Source organism: Budorcas taxicolor, chromosome 13, assembly GCF_023091745.1.
Source record: "Budorcas taxicolor isolate Tak-1 chromosome 13, Takin1.1, whole genome shotgun sequence".
Classification (NCBI taxonomy): Eukaryota; Metazoa; Chordata; class Mammalia; order Artiodactyla; family Bovidae; genus Budorcas; species Budorcas taxicolor.
The window spans coordinates 53,346,507-53,369,858 of NC_068922.1; the positions used below are offsets into that span (position 1 = coordinate 53,346,507).

The 23,352-nt window shown below is 44.1% G+C and overlaps 1 pseudogene; it reads left to right on the top strand.

The window, feature by feature from the left end:
* The first annotated feature begins 13,200 nt into the window (after nucleotides 1-13,200).
* Nucleotides 13,201-14,328, top strand: LOC128058702 (alpha/beta hydrolase domain-containing protein 17C-like; annotated as a pseudogene).
* Nucleotides 14,329-23,352: the final 9,024 nt, after the last annotated feature.

Consider the following 23,352-nt stretch of genomic DNA (forward strand, 5'->3'; position numbering starts at 1 on the left):
AAGTAGATGTGTGGGGTTTTTTTTTTTTTTTCAGTTCCCTTGGTTTTTCTATGATCCAGTGTATGTTGGCTATTTAAAATTCAAGAAGGCAAAATGGTTGTCTGAGGAGGCCTTACAAATAACTGAGAAAAGAAGAGAAGTGAAAGGCAAAGGGGAAAGGGAAATATATACCCAACTGAATGCAGAGTTGCAGAGAATAGGATGGAGGGATAAAACAGCTTTCTTAAATGAACAGTGCAAAGAAACAGAGGAAAACAATAGAATGGGAAAGACTAGAGATCTCTTCAAGAAAATTAGAGATACCAAGGGAACATTTCATGCAAAGATAGGCACAATCAAGGACAAAAATGGCAAGGACCTAACAGAAGCAGAAGAGATTAAGAAGGGGCAAGAATACACAGAAAAACTGTACAAAAAAGCTCTTAAAGATCCAGATGACCATGATGGTGTGGTCACTCACCTAGATCCAGATATCCTGCATTGTGAAGTCAAGTGGGCCTTACGAAGCATCACTATGAACAAAGCTAGAGGAGGTGAGGGAATTCCAGCTGAGCTATTTCAAATCCTACAAGATGATGGTGTTAAAGTGCTGCACTCAATATGCCAGCAAATTTGGAAAACTCCGCAGTGGCCAAAGGCCTGGAAAAGTTCAGTTTTCATTCCAGTCTCAAAGAAAGGCAATGTCAAAGAATGTTCAAATTACCATGCAATTGCACTCATTTCACATGCTAGCAAGATTATGCTCAAAATCCCTCAAGCTAGGCTTCAGCAGTATGTGAACCGAGGACTTCCAGGTGTACAAGGCAGATTAATTTACAATATAAGAGTATCTTTTTATAACCTGGTGAATGATGCTCCTTTGGATCAGTTTCCAACATTTTATGCCTTGTACTCTCAACGTTGTGACATCTTTTCAAAACTTTCTTTAATTTGAAGTATTTGCTGCTGTCACTTCTTTTGAGAAAACTTCACCTTTTTCCTCACCGTCGCATTCCTCATTTATGTTATAAGTTTGCCTTCCCTAAGTTCTCCTGACTGTATATCTGGAATCTTTCCAACAGTATCAAGTTACCACTCCACGGTCAGCTATTTCTTCTGTAACCCATTTATTTTCATCTTGAATATAACTTCCAGTCCCATCATTGTTTCCCAGTGCACGTTCATCCTCGATGCCGGTTCCCTATTACAATTACCCATTTTGTAAATGTCATGTGGGCTCATCACCGGAAGAGAGGAGACAACACAACTACACATCCCGCTGTTTCTGCCTAAACTGAGTAAGAGTCACAGTGACCACACTATAGACTTTCAGAGACTTGATATGAATGTTCATTGGTCGTGATGAGCACCTGTTATTACATAGTGATTTGTGGGCTGAAGGAGAGTAAGCAGCTTTATGCAATTATTAGTCATACTTTATGCAATTATTCAGTTTCCTGTGGTAACTGAAACCTGAACTATGTGTTGCAAGACGGATGTTATTTAACTAGACTGAAAGTCCTGCATCATGAAAAATGAACCCCGATGTATGTGTTGTCTCTTTCTCAAACAAGATGTAAATTCTATCAGTTCTATGAAGAAGAGGCTGAATCCTCAGTTGCCAGATCACTTACTGCCACATGTCAGGCCATTAATGTTTAATTTAATAAATGAGTGAATCTGTCTTTACTAAATGATTTATTTCAAAATAAAAATGATTTAATTCAATCACCTGGCCCTTCTGTTCTAAAGGCCTTTCATTAAAGGCTAATCTCTCTGCTTTGTGTTTAGAGATCCTATCAAAAATTCAATATCCTTCAGAAAATATGGAATTGAAGAACTAAAAGAAAACAAAATGAAAAAGCAAAAACCATTGATAGGAGTTTGTCAGAGAGGCTCAGGAACCAACAGAAAGATCTCCCAGTGGAGAAAGCTGAAACAATTTGAGCAACAGATATATCAAATGTTAGAGATATATTTTTATGTACATATGTATATATATTTCTGAATGTTTTTGTCCCTTCAAAATTCACATTTCAGAATATTAATGCTCAAGGTGACCATGTTAGAAATTGGAGCATTTGGAACATTACTAGTTCATGAGGAATTCTCTGTTATGAATGGGATTAGTACCCTTGTGAAAGAGAACCCCAAGATCTTCCTAGTTCCTTCTGCCATGTGAGATTACAATAAGAAATCTGCAGTCTAAAACAAGACCCTCACACCATCATGCTGCCACAGTCATAGTGGAATTCAAGCCTCCAGAATTGTGAGCAATAAATTTCTAAGTCACCCAGTCTGTGATATTTTGTTATAGCATCCCAAATAGACCAAGACAGATTATAACCTCAAATAAAATAAATATCTATGACCCCCCTATTGATGTAAATAAATAACTGAATGCATTAATAAATGGAGGAGAATATGTAAATATCTCTTGTACAGGAAAGTGCCAAATAATTTGCATAGACAGTTTACTCTAAAGAAGGGGAAACCCAATTCAACACTCCTGAACTCTGGGCTGCACATTGTGACTCCCTTCCAGAGAGGACAAAATGGAAGAAGGAAAAGACAGTAACTTTACAGTGGAGAAACCTGACAAATACAAGTGAGCCACTTCCTCAATAACCATAAACTAACATTATTAGGCATAAATTATTTTGTTGATTTAATGAACATGGAACTTTCCCTCTAAGACCATTTTCCCCAAAATAACCATAACTTCAGTTTAATTACTGGAAGAGCATCAGAAAAACTGTAATCTAGGAACATACTAAAATATACTAGTATTCATCAAATTTGTCAAAATCATCAAAAGCAAGGAAAGTCAGAGAGGATTCACAGCTGAGAGGAGCCTTAGGAGACAGGACAAGTAAATGTGTGCAGTGTCCTGCGTGGGATCTTGGAAAGGACAAGAACTTTGTATAAAACTTAAGGAAGTCTGTCATGGAATGAATGTTTGCATCCCTCCAAACTTCATCTGTTCAAGTTTAATCTCCAAAGTGATGATATTTGGAGGTGGGTCTTTGGGAAGAAATCAGGTCATGAGGGTAGAGCCTTTTCCCAGAATGTCACATAGTCGGAATTATGCAGCATGTAGATTTTTGCTTTCAATTATTGGCAGCATTTAAGATTCCTCCACATTTTCTCAGGGCTTGAGAGCTCATTTCATTTTAGTTTCGAACCGTATTTGACTATCTGGATCTAGCAATTTCTTATCCAGTTCACCTACTGAAGGTCATTGTGGTTGTTTTCAAGTTTTTGCAAGAATAAATAAAGCTGCTATGAACTTCAGGGAGAATCTTTCCCAGCCCTCTCTCCCAGCTCCTGATACCTCAAATATTCCTTGGATTGTAGATGGCATTCCCTTGTGTCTTCACACCATCTTCTTTCTCTGAATGACAGCTAAATTAAGCTGTGCCTTAACTCCTGAGTCACACATCAAGTTTGAAATAACAGACTTGTTTTTTTTTTAATCCCCTATGTTTGTGGAAATACATTATTCAGCAATAGAATACAAATGCACCAAGTTTGAGAAATCTGTCAGGAGAAATTCCTGTATAGATTTTTTTTTAAGTCCTGCCCCAAGGCCACAAATGTGAGGTCTAGTACAAAGGTCACAGAAGTAGAGCCCAGAACCAAGGTCACCTCTGAAGATGACTGAAATCCTTTGTAACCATTACCAAAATCCTCCAGATAATCACCAGCAGGCTTCTTGACCCAAATTAGGCAAAAATGTTCCCTCAGTAGTCACTCAATAGTGCCCTAACCAATCATCTAGTGGCAACATTCCAGCAGGAATTTTCTTGAGACTATAAAAATTGGCTGCTGCTGCTGCTAAGTTGCTTCAGTCGTGTCCGACTCTGTGCGACCCCATAGACGGCAGCCCACCAGGCTCCCCCGTCCCTGGGATTCTCCAGGCAAGAACACTGGAGTGGGTTGCCATTTCCTTCTCCAGTGCATGAAAGTGAAAAGTGAAAGTGAAGCCGCTCAGTCCTATCCGACTGTTAGCGACCCCATGGACTACAGCCTACCAGGCTCCTCTGTCCATGGGATTTTCCAGGCAAGAACACTGGAGTGGGGTGCCATTCCACAAAAACTGTTGACTCTCCCTGATCAAGAGGTTGGCCTGCTACACTCACAGTGCCTACATTATCTCTACTTTTTGCTCTTACTAAACTCACTCCCATCTGAAAAGCTCTGTGTCTGGCAATTCTTCTCCAGCTGGCACTTGAACTGCCTCAACATTTGGTGGCCCATTCAGGGACTCTGTGCGGCTCTCCCTCTCTCTCTTTTCCTCTCTTGTTTCTTTTTCCTCAAACTCTCTGTGAACAGGCAAGTGATTATGGAACCAACTGAGAAACTCTGGCCAGAGTTACTCTCTGGCATGTTTCAAAGGCCCCACATCACACTGCACCCCAATAACTGGCACCCAAGTGGATGAGGGTGCCTTTCCTCCTTGTCCTTTAAGCTGAGGACCAGACCAATTAAAATTGCACGTGCATTGTGCTCTGCTTCATTGCTCAGTCGTGTCTAACTCTCTGCAACTTCATGGACTGTAGCCCACCAGGCTCCTCTGTCCATGTGGATTCTCCAGGCAAAAATACTGGAGTGGGTTGCCAGGCCCTCCTCCAGGGGATCTTCCCAACCCAGGGATCGAAACCAGTTCTCTCACATTGCAGGTGGATTCTTTACTGGCTGAGCCACCAAAGAAGCTGTCAGGAACTTAAAAACCATTAGGGTGACCACAACTTATCCCATGACAGGATAAGGGGATTTTGGAATGGGCCAGGCTATTAGAGGGTCTGTTACTAGCAAGAAAACTTCTGTGCAATGTCAGACGCATATTGGCTCAAGCAAACACTGAGCCCACTTCCCTTGGCCACTGCCTTCCAGGTAGGACTACAAGGCAGATTCTTCAGCCTGTCTTCCCTGCTGCCTTCACTTTTCCTTCCTCATTCCAAATTTAGCCTAGAGTGGTTTCTGAGTCATCGCAAAGAGTGTCTTCCAGATTTCAGGAAATCACCATACACCAAGTCACACTGGTCTGCGAACCTCTTTTGTCCTTTCCTGCCCTACCCACCAGATGCATTTTCACACTGCTTGTGCCGAGGCGTGTGCCTAGTCTAGTTTGTGCCACTCTCTGTCATACGCTCAGGCAGCACCTCTCGCTGTTGGGATTGTTGGCCATTTGTGCCATTAGATGTACAGTGTCTCAGTTGCACACAGAGGGTATATTGGGACAGTTGGGATGTCTTCTGTGGCCAGTGAACTCTCGGTACCCCCATCCTAAGAATGGGCTTAGGTACATCTCAAGAACCTCCCTCAGGCTCACCTCTAGGCTGTATTCTCAGGAACTGGAAAAAATTTGACCCTGAAAGTCTTAAAAAGAAGAGACTTGTAGTCTTTCGCAATGAAACTTGCAGTCGGTACGAATTGGGGAACCAAGAAAAATGGACTCTTAATTGCACGATAAATGACAACACAATCCTCCAACTTGATCTCTTTTGTCATTCCTTATACTTAAACCCTATGACACTCAGTCAGAATCCAAATCTGAGGGACTCGTGATGCATGTATCTTTCTGTTGCCACTCTATCCCCTCAACCCTCCTTCTTTCTTCCTCTCTGTCATCGCTTTGGCCCAGGACTTTTTCCTATAATCAAAAGCCTGAAAACACTCTCCTAAACATTCTAAAGAATCTCCTTCTAACTCCCCTCTCTCTCAGGGAAGTAGACGGATAGAAAATGGGAAGGAAAACAAGCTTCCCCAACTTTTGCAAGTTCCCTTATTCCTTCAGAGTCTTCCGATCAGACTAAGACCTCAGTTCCCGCAAGGGACAATCTCTGCTGGGACAACATCTTATCAGTCGGTCTGTCCTTGTCATCAAAGCCTATTTGAGCACTATTTGGTCTATATTTTAGCTATGGAACTATGAATATAAAAAAGGGAGATGAATTGTTTGACACTGGATGGCCACGACGCTCTTTAGACTCAGGAGAAAACTGGTTAAAATGAAATCCTTCTGAAGTGGCAAAACCTGTTCTTTTTGCATGTGCAATTAGAAAAAGCTGACTTGTTAAATTCTTTTCTTAACTAGGAAATAGCCTGAAATTGACTCATCGTATCCTTAAGAGACACAACCCACTCTGCCTGAGACTTCAGCCTTTGGCAAATTGGGAGAACTTCAAGCCAAGAAACAAAAAAACAAAGGGACACTTTAAATCTCAAGTGGAAAACTATGTGATATCTGTCTATCTGGATTTATGTATGTCTCAGTGTGTGTCTTTGTCTTTGGATACTGTTGCTAAGGTTAATTTGTAGACAATCTCTAATTTAATTGACCTAAAGAAAAGTTAACACATGCAAATCAAACAATTCTAAATTCAAGAGAAATTAAACTAAATGAATTTCAGGTTCACATGAACTGGGAAATAATCAGTATTAAATTAACCTGGTATTAATGCTTGTCTGTTAATCTAATTAATATAGACATGTCTTAAGGTTCATCAACATTGAGTAATACTTTTATTGTGCTTAGGTTTATTGTAGACTAAATATGATCTTATTATATCTGTTACAAATTTGTCAGCAAAGGAAGTCACTCAGTGTGAAGCAACTTTTAAAGAAAAAAAATGTAAATGAGATAAGAACTTTGGGTGATTTTTGTTTACAGATCTACAGAGTGCTGGCATAAAGGACAGTTCACGTTTGCTTAAGGAAAGTAAGATGTATGTTTTTAATAAAGAGGTATAAGAAATGGAGTTACATTTTATTAAGGGAAAAGGAAGTAAGTCTCATGGGTGGCTGTTTCTGAATGGACACAGTGATGGATACAGAAAGTGAAAAAAAAAGGCTTGTGGAAAGTGGACCCTGAGAAAAGTTTTCTGAGACATTGAACTGCCTTTGAAAATTTTTATTGCAAATAACTACTATTTCACTGTGAATATAAGCTTGTAACAGACTGGAATTTGGTTTTCTCTCTTTGTTAAGAGAAAAAAATTTTCTTGGAATGCAGCTTTTGATAACAGACTATGTGAATTTCTTTGCCTTTAAGTGATTTCTATTTGGTTTTTAAAATCTTTCGTTAGTTTGGTAAAAATAAATATCATTTCATAATAATCTATGAATACTATGGCACAGATAAAACTCATTCTGCTTCTACAACATTAACCCCTCTTTGTCAGTCTTTTGCTATCCTGATGTCCTTGAAACATGGCCACAGCCTGTTCCTTAATCAGGGAATTTAGAATCAACAAAAAATGGCTGTGATTAAATAGTCAGGGCTATAGGAAATCCAAGAAAGTTGTTCAGCTTTTCCTAGCTCCCTGACAAACTTCATTTTTTTATTTGATGAAATAAAGCCTTTCCTGACTTCAGGATGTCATAAAAAGAAAGCATGTTAATAACTATTTGTGATATATCAGCAGAGTGAAGGCATTTTTGCCTTTAAGCCATTAAGTTATTCTTTAGAGCTGACACCCATGGGTGAGTTTATTCTGTGCCCTGCTGGGTGGAAAAACCACAGGCTTAGGTTGCAGATCGATCCAGATTCAAATCTTGTCTCCAAGTTACTGTGTGGCCCTGGGAAACTTACAAAGCTCTCTGAGCGTCAGTTTTCTTAAATACTGAGTGTAAGAAGTAACAACTATCATGCATAATTATGAGGCTTTGCTGAGATATGTTACTGAGTCCAAGTTCATATCACTCACTGCACGTTGTTCAGTCACTAAGTTGTGTCTGACTCTTTTGTGACGCCATGGACTGCAGCCTACCCAGGCTCCTCTGTCCTCCACTATCTCCCAGAGTTATCTCAAGTTCATATCTATTGAGTTGGTGATGCTATCCAACCATCTCATTTCTCATCCTTCCCTGTCTGCACAGCAAGCCAATAAATTGAGAGATGAGTGTTGGGGCAAGGAACAGCAACTTTATTCAGAAAGCCAGCAGATCGAGGAGAGGGCAGACTCCTGTCCCAAAGAACTATCTTGTCTGAATTAGAATTCAGGCTTCTTTTCTACTCAGAAGGGAGGGAGTAAAGTTGAAAATTTCCTGGTTCCAGTCACCTCCTCTGTGTGTCTGTGTGTTAGGTGCTCAGTTGTATCTGACTCTTTGCAACCCCGTGGACTATAGCCTGCTAGGCTCCTCTGTCTGTGGAGTTCTCCATGCAAGAATACTGCAGTGGGTAGCCATTTGGGCTGTGTTAATTTCTTCCTTCCTGCAGTTATTCACAGGTAGGCCTGGTCAAGAAGTTTCCTGTGAGTTAAACAAAGGTATTTTAGCTTAATGTTCATTCCTTTGGAGGCAGGGTTCCCAGAGATGTGCCATTATACATAATTTAAGCTTATAAACCACATCCCTTTAATGATTAACTTGTAATAGAATACAAAGATTCTTCCTGTTATAGGTATTACACTTCAAGCTTCCAGTCCAGTGCCCCCAGCTTTCCTTTTACCTTTCCCTCTTTTCTTTAAGGTCATCAGCTCTTGCTGAATTCCTAGTCTTTTGCTCTGTTATTGTCTAGCAACAGGAAATGTATGTTACAAAAGCATCTCCTTCCTATGCTCCCCAGGGGCCTTGGAACAGATGGTCAGGCAGACGAGTTCTGAGTTTTCTCCTGCTGAATAAGAGTCTGCCTTTGTTCCGCTGGTCCTTTATTAATTTCAACAATTTCTATCGAATGTCTATTCTGGACCAGGCTCTTTACCAGGCTCTGGGCTACAGTGGGAACAGGGCACCCAGGTTGATTCTTGGAGGTGTGTCAGCTAGGGTTCCTGTTCACTGAACTGGGTATCTTCCATTTGCCCTCCAGATCCATCTTTATCTCTCTGTTCTGAAAGGCTGACCACATCACAGGCTCCCTTGCTGTCTGGCATCTTGTTGGACTCAGCCGCTGGCCCACTGGGGAGACCTCAGAAACAGAGAGTTGAGTGAGGTTGGAGGTTTTGATTCTTCTGGACTGCCTCCCACCCCCGAGAAAGCCACAGATCCTTCTAAATCATCTTTCTCTAATTTCTGCAGTTTTAACCGTTGGAGGTGCATTGCCTCTTGGGTTTAGGGTCTTGAGTTACTGCACCATCCCTTGTGCCTTCCTCACATCTACACTTTTGAATAAAACCTTTTCAAGTACTCCTGTTGATATTTGGGTTCAGTTCAGTCGCTCAGTCGTGTCTGTCTCTTTGCAACCCCATGAATCACAGCACGCCAGGCCTCCCTGTCCATCACCAACTCCCGGAGTTCACTCAGCCTCATGTCCATCGAGTCAGTGATGCCATCCAAACAACTCATCCTCTGTCATCCCCTTCTCCTCCTGCCCCCAATCCCTCCCAGCATCAGAGTCTTTTCCAGTGAATCAACTCTTCACATGAGGTGGCCAAAGTACTGGAGTTTCAGCTTCAGCATCATTTCCTCCAAAGAAATCCCAGGGCTGATCTCCTTCAGAATGGACTGGTTGGATCTCCTTGCAGTCCAAGGGACTCTCAAGAGTCTTCTCCAACACCACAGTTCAAAAGCATCAATGCTTCGGCGCTAAGTCATCTTGATTTGAGAAGTCCCTCTGTTTTCTGCTGGAGTCTGACTCAGTTGCAAATAATAAACATCCACACTGGCTCTGATGTACATTAAGAAAGGAGAATTGCCCACATTCAAAACATTCATTGAATTTCTATTCTGTATGAAATTCATGGTGGTGTCTATTGAGGGTTGAATTGTAGTTGAAGGTTTCTCCATGTTGATTACATTCAAAAGAATTTTTTCCAGTATAAAATCTCTGATATACCATGAGATGTACAACTTTTTTTTGAAAAAGGTTTTCCATGGTGATTACATTCATAAGATTTCTGCCCTGTATGAATGCTATGACACTCATGAAATGTGACTTCTGGCTCTAGGCTTCTCACTTTGATGGTGTTCACAGGACTTCTCATTCTGGTATGGATCCTTGTTTGGTTAGGAGGTGAGCTATCATTGATTCCTCCCCAACCCCAGATTCATTACTTTCAGAGCAGATGTCTTCACAGGGAATTCCAAGGTGTATGATGAAGTTTGAATTTTGACTGGAAGCTCTCACTCAGGGCTTATATTCAGGGTTTTAATCCAACATGAATGAACCAGGACAGAACCATCTTTCATCAAGCAAATAACTTCATCCACGTATTATTTGCCTCATGATCTGCCACATCTAGATTATGATTCAAATTCATTCTAAGTGCATCACACTGCTGGGGGTTTATTTTTTGGAGAAGTAAGTACAGAGGTTAAACCAACAGGTGCAAGTGTGTGTGCTCCGTCACTTCAGTTGTGTCTGACTCTTTGCAACCCTATGGACTGTAGCCTTACAGGCTCCTCAGTCCATGGGATTCTCCAGGCAAGAGTACTAGAGTAGATTACCATGCCCTTCTTCAGGAGATCTTCCTGGCCCAGAAATCAAACCTGCATCTCTTGCATTGCAGGCAGATTCTTTACTGACTGGGCCACCAGGGAAGCCCTCACACCAACATGTTTTCCAACATCCTCACCTTGGTCTGGATTTTCCTGCAAGAGAACATCTCCAGGGTGGAAAGCTCACCTGTTCTATTGTCAGTTTGTCAGGTCATCATCTTTTCAGAAAAAGTCATAGGCTGTTCTTTATGAGTCTTTCAATGTTATGATGGAATAGACACATCTTCACAACTGTTTTACCATAAGGTGGGCTCTTTAATTTTGCCATAAGGTGAGCTCTTTATATTATAGAAATCTCACATACAAGTCTTTTCCCTCTCAGGTTCTGGGAGGGAACCTGCCAGTTAGCACCTACCTCGCATTTCTCCCTCCTTGGTCCATAGCTTTCCTCCTTGTTTCAACTTACAGATCACATCTGGTTTGCCGTCTTTTTGTTTGTTTGTTTTTGGGATGAGCCACTTGACTTGCAGGATGTTAGTTCCCCCGACCAGGGATCGAACCTGTGCCTCTGCATGGAGTTCAAACCACTGGATCGCCAGGAAAGTCCTTGGTTTGCTGTCTTGGTGCTCAGTGGAGAGTAGGGTCTGTAAGTCCTCAGCATCGTGTCCCTGTGGTCAGCCATCTGTGCAGTCCCTGCTGCCCCAGGTAAAATTCATGGCCACTTCTATAAATGTTGCCAATGCCTTCTATTTGGTCCCTGCAAAGTCTTCTTGGGAAAAATCAGAGAAGGTGGATTATTTTGCAATTTATTTATTTTTGCTTATCTTCTAGTTCTTTGTGTGTTAGTTCACATTTCTTATTAATGGCTATGGGCATTTCCTAGCATTGATATGTCATTATTTATTCAAGCACTTGCTTCTGGTATCTCAATCACTTCATAATAAAAAACAATCATTTTATAATAAAAATAAGCTGTTAAGGATTTAAAAGTTTAAGCCATTTCAAAAGGAAAAGCTAGCATTTGTTTAAAAAAAGAAAATTACCAATCCTCAAAGTCTAAAACGTTTAAGAGTAGATTTTGATAAGATGGGCATACCTCTTAAATGGAAAAATCCAAACTTCTTTTTCTGAAAAGAAAAAGACCAAAGTCTGTCTGAGTGTACATTTCTATGACTGGATAATAACTAACTAAGTATTATAAACTTAACTAATGAAATTAAATGGGACAAGACATGATTGTTGATGTCTGGGGAAAAAAAATTCAGGTAATTATACATTCTCCACCCAAACAAAAGGCCAGGCTGTCCTACACTGTGAAGCCATCACATGGGCCATTAGCTTAACATTAAGCCAGAGAAGTCCTGCCTTCAGTGTTTTGATCCATTTCAAAAGCTACTCTGAGCTCCTGGCACCTTCTTCTGCCACCTCCTGTACACACTATGCAGGGAATGGACCCCAGGAGCGTACAAACCAATGGAGCAAGTGAGCCCTTTATGAGTAAAGATGCTAAATCTGAAACACATGGTCCTTTTATCACTTGGAATCTGCAGCTTCTAACTCTCGTCAGGTGCCCGAAAAGCTGCCAGAAGCAAAACTTGCCAACTGAAAGCGTTCTTAGAGATGGGTTTAAGTGAAACTGGTCCTCCGTCCCTGACACCAGTAAAAGTGTAGGTGCTCCAGTGTCTCCTAGGGGTGGTTTAGACTCCTGCTCATCCAGGTAGCTGGGTCGTTGAGCAGTGCACCTGGGACAGTGTGCATCACATCTCATTTACACGTCTGTTCTTTTTGAGGGTTTCCCTTTTTCAACAACTTTGTTGTTGTTTAGTCACTAAGTATTATCCGACTCTCTGCAACCCCACGGCCTGTAGCTCACCAGGCTTCTCTGTCCATGAAATTTCCCAGGCAAGAATACTGGAGTGGATTGCCATTTCCTTCTCCAGGGGATCTTCCCCACCCAGGGACTGAACCCACATCTCTTGTATTGGCAGGCAGATTCTTTACTGCTGAGCCACCAGGGAAACCAGTTTTAACAATTTTATCTAGATAAAATTCACATACCATAAAATTCACCCATTCTAAGTGGGTCACTGAGTTTTACTCATTTTCCTGAGTTGTGCAATGAGCTGTTTTTACTTCTAACAGATACGTCGGTTTTTTCCCCACACCAATCAGTTCTCCCACTTACTAGAAACCAATCAGTTCAGTCGCTTAGTCGGGTCGGACTCTTTGCGACTCCATGGACTGCAGCACCCCAGGCCTCCCTGTCCATCACCAACTCCCGGAGCTTACTCAAAGTCACGTCCATTGAGTCGGTGATGCCATCCAACCATTTCATCCTCTGTCGTCCCCTTCCCTTCCTACCTTCAATCTTTCCCAGCATCAGGGTCTTTTCAAATGAGTCAGTTCTACACATCAGCTGGCCAAAGTATTGGAGTTTCAGCTTCAGCATCCGTCCTTCCAATGAATATTCAGGACTGATTTCCTTTAGGATGGACTGGTTGGATGTCCTTGCAGTCCAAGGGACTCTCAAGAATCTTCTCCAGCCCCACAGTTCAAAAGCATCAATCCTTCCGCGCTCAGCGCCAATAGGGTGTCCTGCAAATCAATTCAATTTGTAGTTTGGCGCCTTGCCGGCCCGCTGGGCCGCAGCTGACCCGCCCCTGCTCCCAGCGCCGCGCCCGCCGGGCCTGCCCAGCCTCCCCGCACCACGCCCCCACCAACCTCCGCCCCGGGGCCTCCCCGCCCGGCCTCCAGCCGCGCGCGCCCGCCCGCCTTCGTTCCCCAGCGGGCCTGCCTGCCTGCCTCCTGTGCAGGCGGCGGCGGCGCGCTCCAGCCGCCCGGATGCCGGAGCCAGGCCCCAGGATGAGCGGCTTCTCGCTGGGCGAGCTGTGCTGGCTCTTCTGCTGCCCGCCCTGCCCGAGCCGCATCGCCGCCAAGCTGGCCTGCCTGCCGCCCGAGTCCACCTACACTGTGCTGGCACCGGAGCAGCGCGGCCCCGGCGCGCCCGCTCCGGCCTCGGCCGCTTCCACTCCACCTCCGCCGCGGCCGCAGTCCGAAGACGGGGGCCCGGGGCCGGCGCGTGCAGCCTGCACCTGAGCAAGCGCGCCGACTGCTCGCAGCGCTAGCTGGAAGCGGTCGAGGTCTTCTCGTGCACCGCCGGGAACAACCGGCTAAGCTGCATGTTCGTGCGCTGCGCGCCCTCCAGCCGCCACACGCTGCTCTTCTCGCACCGCAACGCGGGGGACCTGAGCCAGATGTGCAACTTCTACATCGGTCTGGGCTCGTGCATCAACTGCAACATCTCCTACGGCCTACTCCGGCTACGGCGTCAGCTCCGTCAAGCCCCCCCCCCCCCCGCCCCCCGCCAAGAAGAACCTCCACGCAGACATCGACGCCGCGTGGCAGGCGCTGAGCATCTGGAAAGATCTGCATCATTGAAATGCACAAAAGTTAGCTGTCTGCCTCCCAGCAACATCTTCTTGCTGTCTGTATCAGCCTGTGATGAGCTAGCTGCAGACACTAGCTTTTCCTGGTGTGCTCTGATATGGTACCATCACTGGAGCATGGATTGCCACGTACGGCCTAAGTCCGGAGAACATCATCTTGTATGGCCAGAGCACTGGGACAGCCCCCCCAGTAGACCTGGCCTCCCGGTACGAGTGTGCTGCCGTGATTCTCCATTCGCCTCTGATGTCTGGCCTGTGGCTTTTCCCGACAGCAGGAAAACGTACTGCTTTGACGCCTTCCCCAGCATTGAAAAGATCTCCAAAGTCACCTCTCCCGTGTCAGTTATTCACGGCACAGAGGACGAGGTCATTGACTTCTCCCACGACCTGGCCATGTAAGAGCTCTGTCCCCAGGCCGTGGAGCCGCCCTGGGTCGAACGGGCCGGGCGTAATGACTTAGAGCTTTACGCACAATACCTAGGGAGAGTAAAACTTCATTTCTCGCGAACTTCCCAATTCCTGAAGACAACGACTTGATACTACCTCACTGACTGTGAGCACGAGTCCTCTGTGTTACACATGCTTTCACTGGACAGCGGTCATGGCGTGATCACCACAAGGAAGCACCCAGTTTTTCTGGCATCCTCATCAGACAGCCGAGGACTTCTCGGTCTTTCCTATCCAGAGATTCTTCCGACTCACACATCATGTTAAACGGAATAGTTGTGACTTCCAGCTTCATTGCCTTGCAAGGCGGGAATGAGAGCTGAGTGGGGGGACCACTTTCTCATGCTGTAAAAAAGGCTGCTCACACCCCTTTCTCCACCTTACCCGTCATGTAGGATTCATTTATGCAGGACTCAACCTCTCTCCCTGGTGGCCTCCCCTGGTGGCCTCCCCTGGTGGCCTTCCCTGGTGGCTCAGAGGATAAAGCACCTGCCTGCAATGCAGGAGACCCGGGTTCGATCCCTGGGTTGGGAAGATCCCCTGGAGAAGGAAATGGCAACCCACTCCAGTATTCTTGCCTGGAGAATGCCATGGACAGAGGAGCCTGGTGGGCTACAGCCCACTAGGTCTCAAAGAGTCGGACAAGACTGAGTGACTTCACTTTTTCACTTTCAACCTCTCTCCACCCCTGTTCTCAGTATTTGACCTGCAGCTCTCTTTCAGCCACTGGATTCATGGGTTCAGTTTATTTGTGAAGCTGTGATTAGTTGAACTGGAAACGATTGTGATGAAAATTCCTTCATTTTTATTGACATGCCAATCTTTTCCCCAAAACAAATCAATTAAAGGGTAATTTACTGGAACTATGGTGATTGGCTTCATCAACTGGAACCATATAAATATAACTGGAATATTCTTAAACAAAATGAAACTTTTTTAAAGTGTAAATTTAATACACTAGTCCACAGAGTTTTAATATTTGGATTGTCTGGTTGCTCTAACAAAGAACCTAGCCAACTTTTCTGTACATATTTGCAATCACATTGTGCATAGATTCCTATTGATAGTTTTCTTCTGTCAGCCCACAGCAATGACTGCAGATTCCTTGTTTGCAATTTAAGTGATTGAATACATTTTGTTAATATGTTTTTATTCCTATGTTTGGCTATTAAAATTTTTTATAACATTTCCAAGACAAAAAAATGACGTTTATGCTTTGAAAATTTTATGTAATTAAAATTTCACCAAACTAATCTTTTTAGTTTAGGAGTTATTTGGGTTTTGACACTGGGGTTGCACCAACAGAAATGTAAGATGCTTAAAATTTTTACACTACTTCTGTTGGTTGGGGATTTGGGTTTGAGAGTTCTTCAGTTTTATTTAAAAACCTTTTTTTTTTCCAAATTTAAAAGCCTTAAATGTACTGTAAACCTCCGATTGTTGTACAGCTGGGTTGCGGTTGACTTCCTGTTTGTGTAGTGTTGCCTGGATGCAACACAGTGGTTGGTCATGGAATAAAGTATACGTGGATCTGAAAAAAAAAAAATTGTAGGAGTTTGTGCAGACCCCACAGATGCCAGGGCTCAGCCCCGCAGACAGTCCTCATGTCAGACGCCAGTCTCAAATCTCAGGTTGTCACCTGTACTTCTCACTGACAAGCTATACTTTGGCACTTCCTGCAACATCCCCCTCCTCAGGTGTGTTAACTCACTAGAGGGATTCAGAGAACACAGGAAAATACTTACTATGACTGGTTTATGGTAAAGGGTGCAACTCAGGAGCAATCACGTGGGCATAGGGACAAGGTATGCAGGAGGGGTGCTGAGTTCCCAACCTCTCTCTAGGCATGTCACTCTCTCAACACCTTGGTGTTTTCACCAGTCTGGAAGCTCCCTGAGCCTTGATGTTTGGGGTTCTTTGGAGCATCCATTACCTAGTTCTGACTGAGTGAATCGACAGCCAGTACTAACTAACTCACTGTTAGCTCCTCTGTCCTCTCTGGAGGTCAGCACAGCCCTCTAGTCGTGCTTACTAGCCTCCTTCCTAAAGCCATCTAGGGGCCCCCAACATGAGTCATTTGGCTACTAGCCTCCTTCCCGAAGCCATCTAGACCACTCATCACCCCAGAGACTCCAAGGATTTTAGGAATCATGTCCCAGGAACCAGGGACAATGACCAAATAGTGATTTCTTGTATCATATCCAATAACACCACAATCCAGTGTTAGGGTATTGCTGTCACCCCAGTGAGATCTCTTGTGTCTTTTACAGTTAATCCTCATCCCTAGCTCCAGCTCCAGGTAACCATGGATCTACTTTCCATCTCTATGAATTTGCCTTTTCTAGATATTTTTGTATTAATGGAGTAATACAAAGTCTTATCTTTTGTGTCTGGCTTCTTTCACTCGGTGTACTATTTTTGAGGCCGTCCACATTATAAATGTAGTTCATCCCTTTTTATGGCTAATATTTCATTGTATGAATGGGCCACATTTTTTGTTTATCTTTCTATCAGTTAATGGACATTTGGGTTTTTCCACTTTTTGTTGTTGTTCAGTCGCCCAGTCAATGTCCAACTCTTTGTGACCCTATGGACTGCAGCAAGCCAGGCCTCTCTGTCCCTCACCATCTCCCAGAGTTTGCCCAAGTTCATGTCCATTGCATCAGTGATGCCATTCAGCCACCTCTTCCTCTGATGCCCTCTTTTCCTTCTGCCCTTGATCTTTCCCAGCACCAGGGACTTATCCAATGCATCAGCTGTTCAAATCATATGATCAAAATACTGGAGTTTCAGGTTCAGCATCAGTCCTTCCAGAGAGTATTCATGGTTGACTGAATCCAGAGACTGACTGGTTTGATCTCCTTGCTCTCCAAGGGACTCTCCAGCACCAGTTTGAAGGCATCAATTCTTTGGCACTCTGCCTTCTTTATGGTCCAGCTTTCACAACCATACATGACCACTGGGAAGACCATAGCCTTGACCATACGGGTCTTTGTCGGCAGAGTAATGTCACTGCTTTTCAACACACTGTCTAGGTTTGTTATCGCTTTCCTGCCAAGAGGCAAATGTCTTCTGATTTCATGACTACAGTCACCATCTGAAGTGATTTTAGAGCCCAAGCAGAGGAAATCTGTCACTACTTCTACTTTCCCCCCTCTATTTGCCATGAAGTAATGGGACTGGATGACATTGTATTAGCTTTTTTTTTTAATATTTAGTTTTAAGCCAGCTCTTTCACTCTCCTCCTTCACCCTCATCAAAAGGCTCTTTAGTTCCTCTTCGCTTTCTGCCATTAGAGTGATATCATACACACATCTGAGGTTATTGATGTTTCTCCTGCCTATCTTGAGTCCAGCTTGTAACTCATTCAGCCCAGCATTTCTCATGATGTACTCAGCATATTGATTAAACAAACAGGGTGACAACAGACAGCCCTGTTATACTCCTTTCTCAATCTTGAAGCAATCAGTTGTTCCATACAGGGTTCTAATTGTTTCTTTTCCACTTTTGGGCTACACCAAACAATGCTGCTAGAATATTTGCATGAATAACATTTATTTTTAATAACAATAATATGTACAGAGGAGAAAAGTTTCCAAATGACAGTGATATTTAGGTAATGATTCTTTGATATTTTAATTATTTTAATTGGAGAATAATTACTTTACAATATTGTGACAGTTTTTGCAATATATCAGCATGAATCAGCCACAGGTATATACGTGTCCCCCCCATCCTGAGCCCCCCTCTCACCTCCCTCCCTACCCTACCCCTCTGGGTTGACCCAAGCACCAACTGCGTACTCTGCTTCAGGCATCAGTTCACAATACTGTTTTAAGTGTTAAGATGCCGTTTACATATATTTCTGTCTGATTCATAACACTCATCCACTTGGTTAGTTCTTAGAAGGACCATGGTCCAGAAAATTCAAAGTTGCCCCCTCTTGGTAGTGTGAAACCAAAGACAAGACTAGGGATAAGAGACAAGCAATTCAGCAAACTAGCTTATGCAAGCCCTGAATGTTAGAAGCAAAGGACTAGAAAAAGCAAACTGTGGGTTGGCCTGGTACAAAATGTAGTCTCTTTTCTGGCATGTATATTTGTGTTTTTGCATAAGGTCTTTTAAGGATATTTCAGAAGTTTAGAATGAATGTGCAAAGAGTCACTTGAAAATGTGTTGTTGCTTAGTCACTAAGCCATGTCAGACTTTTTGTGACCCCACGGACTGTAGCCCACCAGGCTCCTCTGCCCATGGGATTTCCCAGGCAAGAATACTGGAGAAGTGCCATTTCCTTCTCCAGGGGAACTTCCTGACCCAGGGGTTGAACCTGCATCTCCTACATTGCAAGTGGATTCTTTACCACTGAGCCACCTGGGAATGGCAATCGAATCCAGTATTCTTGCCTAGAGAATACCATAGACAGAGGAGCCTAGTGGGCTACAGTCTATGGGGTCTCAAAGAGTTATACATGATGGAGTGACTAAACAGGCAGACATATAGGCACCTGGGAAGCCCAGAAATGTATTGAGTTACCTAGAAATTATCAAGTATATATATATTTAAAATATGTATTTATTTGGCTGTGCTAGGTCTTAGTTGTGGCATGCAGGATCTTTATTTGCAGCATGGGGGCTGCAGCATGTGGGATCCAGTTCCTTGACCAGGGTTTGAACCCAAGATTCCTACAATGGGAGTGTGGAGCCCCAGCCACTGGACCACCAGAGAAATCCCTATCAAGTGTGTCTTAAGGAAAGGACAAGAATCCAGGAAACAGGCAAGAATGAGTGTATTCTGCAAATCAAGCCTACAAAAGTACTGGGGACAGGGCTGGAGGGTGAGTGGGGAGTGGACAGTGCCTAATTTTGGAAATAGCACTCAGGTGTCTGGTGTCTCCCCCTACACTCCTCACCCCCTACACAGCTGATGGCCCTGCCCCAGCTCCCAGGTGGGAGTTTTGTCCAAGCCTGAGCACATGCACTTGCCACAGTGATTGGCTTAGAGATGGGGGTGGGCCTATGATTTAATTTAGCTCGTCTGAAGTTTTTCTTTTTTGGGTGATGGCACATGGATAGGGAGAGGATTGGGACAGAGAAGCTGGTTTTCTACTGGAGTCAGTGATCTGATAGAAGTCTGCTATTGGGTCCACACTGTGGAAGAAAAAAAAAAAAAACTGCCCAAGAAAGAAGCCAAAGGTGAGGAAATTAGACTCATGAGACAGAGATTTCTGATGGCACCTCTTCAGTCCCCAGATGTAGGAGGGCCCAAATATTAATAAATTCTTCCTTCTTTTTTAAAATAAGCCAGTTAGAGATGGATTTTTGTTGTCAGCAATTCAAACAGTCTTGACTCTCCTCTTGCTTGGAATACATTGAGGTCATCAGAATTAGATTTAAAATCACGAGAGTAACAAGCTGTCTCTTGTTCCTAAGAGAGGGGAAGCAGATTCTTAGCTGTTCAAGTGTTTCTGGCTGAGTCTTTGAATGCAGAGAGAGGTTTGTTTGTCTTTTCCCTGGATCTTTGCTTCCTTCTCTCTTCCTCTGCTGGGGACCTGAGGTTGGGGTGGAAGTCTGAGCAATTTAAAATCTACTTGGTGAAGAATTCCTTACCCACTCAGGGAAGCTGATAAGAACAAGACCCACTCCTGTGACACAGATGAGAAAACCGAGGCTCGGGATGGCTAGATGATTAGGTCAAGAAGACACGCTGAAAAGATCCACCTGCCCAGGGCTGTCTGTTTCTTTCCCTGCAGTCTGTTTCTTTCCCTGCAGTCTCTCACTGAAAGGCGATCCAGACCTTGCTTGTCCAGGGCAGTCTCTTCACCTGCCCCCTAGGCTTCCTGAGGATGTGGCCTCCCCTGCCCCTGGCATATAGTACCTGGTCTGCATTAAACACTGGACAGATACTTGTGATGACAGAAGAGAAGACTGAGGAAGTGAGATGTGAGGAAGACAAGGTAGACATTGAAGCGAGTGCATATTTTATGTGCTGAGTGGGATATTTGACGCCTAACATCTTTTTTTAATTAATTCTATTTATTTATTGTGGGTCGTGCTGCACGGCCTGCATCTAGCTGCCCATCATCCGCTGGCAAAGGCACACCTTTCCCTCCAGACGAGGCTGCCCAGAAAGCCCAGGCTGTGTTAGCATCCTTGCATTCTCTAGTTATGGAGTCAGACCAGAACTGCTCAATCTGGGTTCATCTAAACATCAAGGGGTCAAGGAGGGGGTGAGCGACACACAGCACTGGAAATGCTGATTTCACTGTCTAGATTTCTGCTTCTTTTCATACCCTAATTAGGAACATTTCCAGGGAGCTCTGCTTGCCTTATCCTCAGTAGAACAGGAAGGCAAATCTCAAGTTCCCCTGAATTATCTCCTCTAGTGGTTTTTGTTTTCACTTCTAGCTAATTCTTTTTGATGTTAACGTCGCATCTTACATGTAAACCCAATATGTAAGTCAGATCACAGGAGAATCTGTCTCCCTAAGCTTGGAGCCCTTCTCTCTTCTCAGTCTCTGCCCCTCTTTTCTCCCCTTCCCTTACCTGCCTCCCCCTCGTGTTCCACCCCACCCCCATGGGCCTCTGTATTTATCACGATGATATTGTTTACAAATGGCAGTAGCTCCTAACAGAAGGTCCAAGCATAGGACTAGCTTCAGGCATAGCTGGAGGCAGGTGCACAGATGAGAACAGCTGGCATCCTGTCTCTCTCATCTGCCTCCTGCTTTCTTTGATGGTGGCTTCATCCTCAGATACCACACCTGCAGCCCCGTGCAACTTGGTACCCAGTGGTTCGTGGGAAAGGGGACGGCTCTTTCTCAGTAGTTCAAGTTCTGAGAATCTCCCTGGGCTGCTTTGGGTCACCTGTGGCTGCTGTTCCCCAGACATGGAGGACTCATGGACCAGGCACCTCCCTGTGGCTGATGTTGAGTGGGGTCTGAGTCACCTGATTCGCAGTCCTGAGGCAGCAGTCACCTGGGACCTCGATGGACAGGGGCAAAGCTGAAAACCTCCCACGGAGTCCAGTTCTGCTAGCTGCAGGGATACATGACTGAAGCCCAGAGACGGTGAAAGACTTGCTCACGACCACACCAGACTAGAGACACACCGGGTCCCAGGCACTGAATTCCAGCTCTGTTTCCTCTGCTGACACCCCCAGTGTTTTCAGAAAGGGGCAAACCATTTTACTTCCTGATAAACAGAGATCTTCAAAGCACCTCTGTGGCATCCATCCTAAGGGTCCATCAGTGACATTGCTCTTCTGTTCCCTCTGAGGATGCAGGAAAGTGCCAACCTTTTAAAACCCAGTGCATGTCACCACATGAACGGAATACACACAGGGAAGGATTCTTTCCCTCCTGCAATTAGAAACCAAGAAAGAATCTTCCTTTCTTCTTTGTTTCTCAGTATCTATTTTTCAGGTCAGACCTGTGCTCTATATATATACCTTCAGGGAAATGAGCCAATTATCCAGGTGTTTCACAGGAAATGCATTTCTTTGGCTTGAGCAACTCACATCATTAGCTGCTTCCCACTTCCACTCAACTGCTGGCTCTGGGGGTAAAGAGGCTTTCTGTGTCACCTGATGAAAAGATGGCAAAAAGGAGAATTTGTAGGGCTTTTTCTGTATATTCATTATTAATACTTCCACTGGAAAGTACACCAAGTTCTCTATTGGGTCTGAGAGTTGCTGGAGTCCCTTCAGACCTGAAGAGCATCACCACAGGCCACCTGCTTCATCACACAATGGGTACCTGGGCAACCCATGGACCGAGGAGCCTGACTGTGGGCTGAGTCCCAACTCTGCTCCTTGAATTCTGAGTAGCTTGAGTCTGGATAATTAACCTACTCCACGATCCTATTTATAAGTTTCTTTTTCTACAGGACAAGATTTTAATGGTGCTTATTACCTCATAGGGTTTTCCTGAGAATTCAATGAGTTAATATACCTAAGGGCTTAGTCCAATGTCTGGCACATAATAATGTCAGGTAATGCATTTTATTATTATTGTCCCTTACTTATTTGATTCTCACTTAAGTGTTCTTATGTGAGAAAGGTTGAGTTCCTTATTTGAAGAGTTTGCTTGTTTTCTGCGTTTTGTCAACTGTTTCTTTCCAGTTCCTGGATTTATATTGGTTCTGGGATGTTGTTGCTGTTGTTTAGTCGTTAAGTCATGTCTGAATCTTTGCGACCCCAAGCCCTATAGAAAGCCATCACAATTAAGCTCATAAGTTCAACTTAAATAAGGACCACGGGTGATGATTTCTAGGGGTGCCATAGGTCAACACCTGCTGTGATTCTGCCTTGGCGAAAGAGGGTGAAAGTGAGCCCAACAAATGAATGAAAATCACAATGTATTTTATTTCCAAAAATTAAGCATTTTTTGAACCTGACTGTCCCCCTGCTTAAAATGCACAGTGGGTTTCCACATGAAGGTCTGGGAAAGTGGTCATGGAGGAGACAGTGGCAGCATGATGTCCAGGGTCATTGACTCCAGAAAAGGTTGCAATCGCAGGGTTACCCACAGACTTTGGAAGAGCAGAGCAAGTAAAGTGATGACTTGTTTTCTTGGTTTTTATGACAGCTTGATGGAAGCTCTGTCATGAACATATGGACTCCTAGTTGTAGGAATAGTCCTTAAAGCCTCCCTCCACAGCAGCAATGACCCTCGGGGGCCACTAGGCCACAGTTCAATGATGCTATTTTCAGGAGAAGTGCTAGGGTGTCCAGGTTGGACTTGGGGATGTGGGTAGGCACCTCAAGTTTAAATCTCCACTTCTCCACTTGTAGAAGAGTTTCTGTAGACTCCTGAGTTTCAGATGCCTCATCTGTAAAATAAGGATGAGCCTAGTGTTTGCCTCAAGAGGTTATGCAGAGATCAAAGAAGTGAGTGCCTGCAAGGAACTTAGCCCAATTCCCAGCATGGGCTCAGCTCCACCTGCAGATGTGTATTTTTGGCTGTGCACTGTGCTCATGTATAAGTGCTCTGTGTCTCTGCTATTTAAAAGGAGGTCCCCAGACCAGTAGCCGTATCCTATGGGAGCTTGTCAGAGTCAGAAATTCAGAATCTGAGAGAATAACATTGACGTATATACACTAC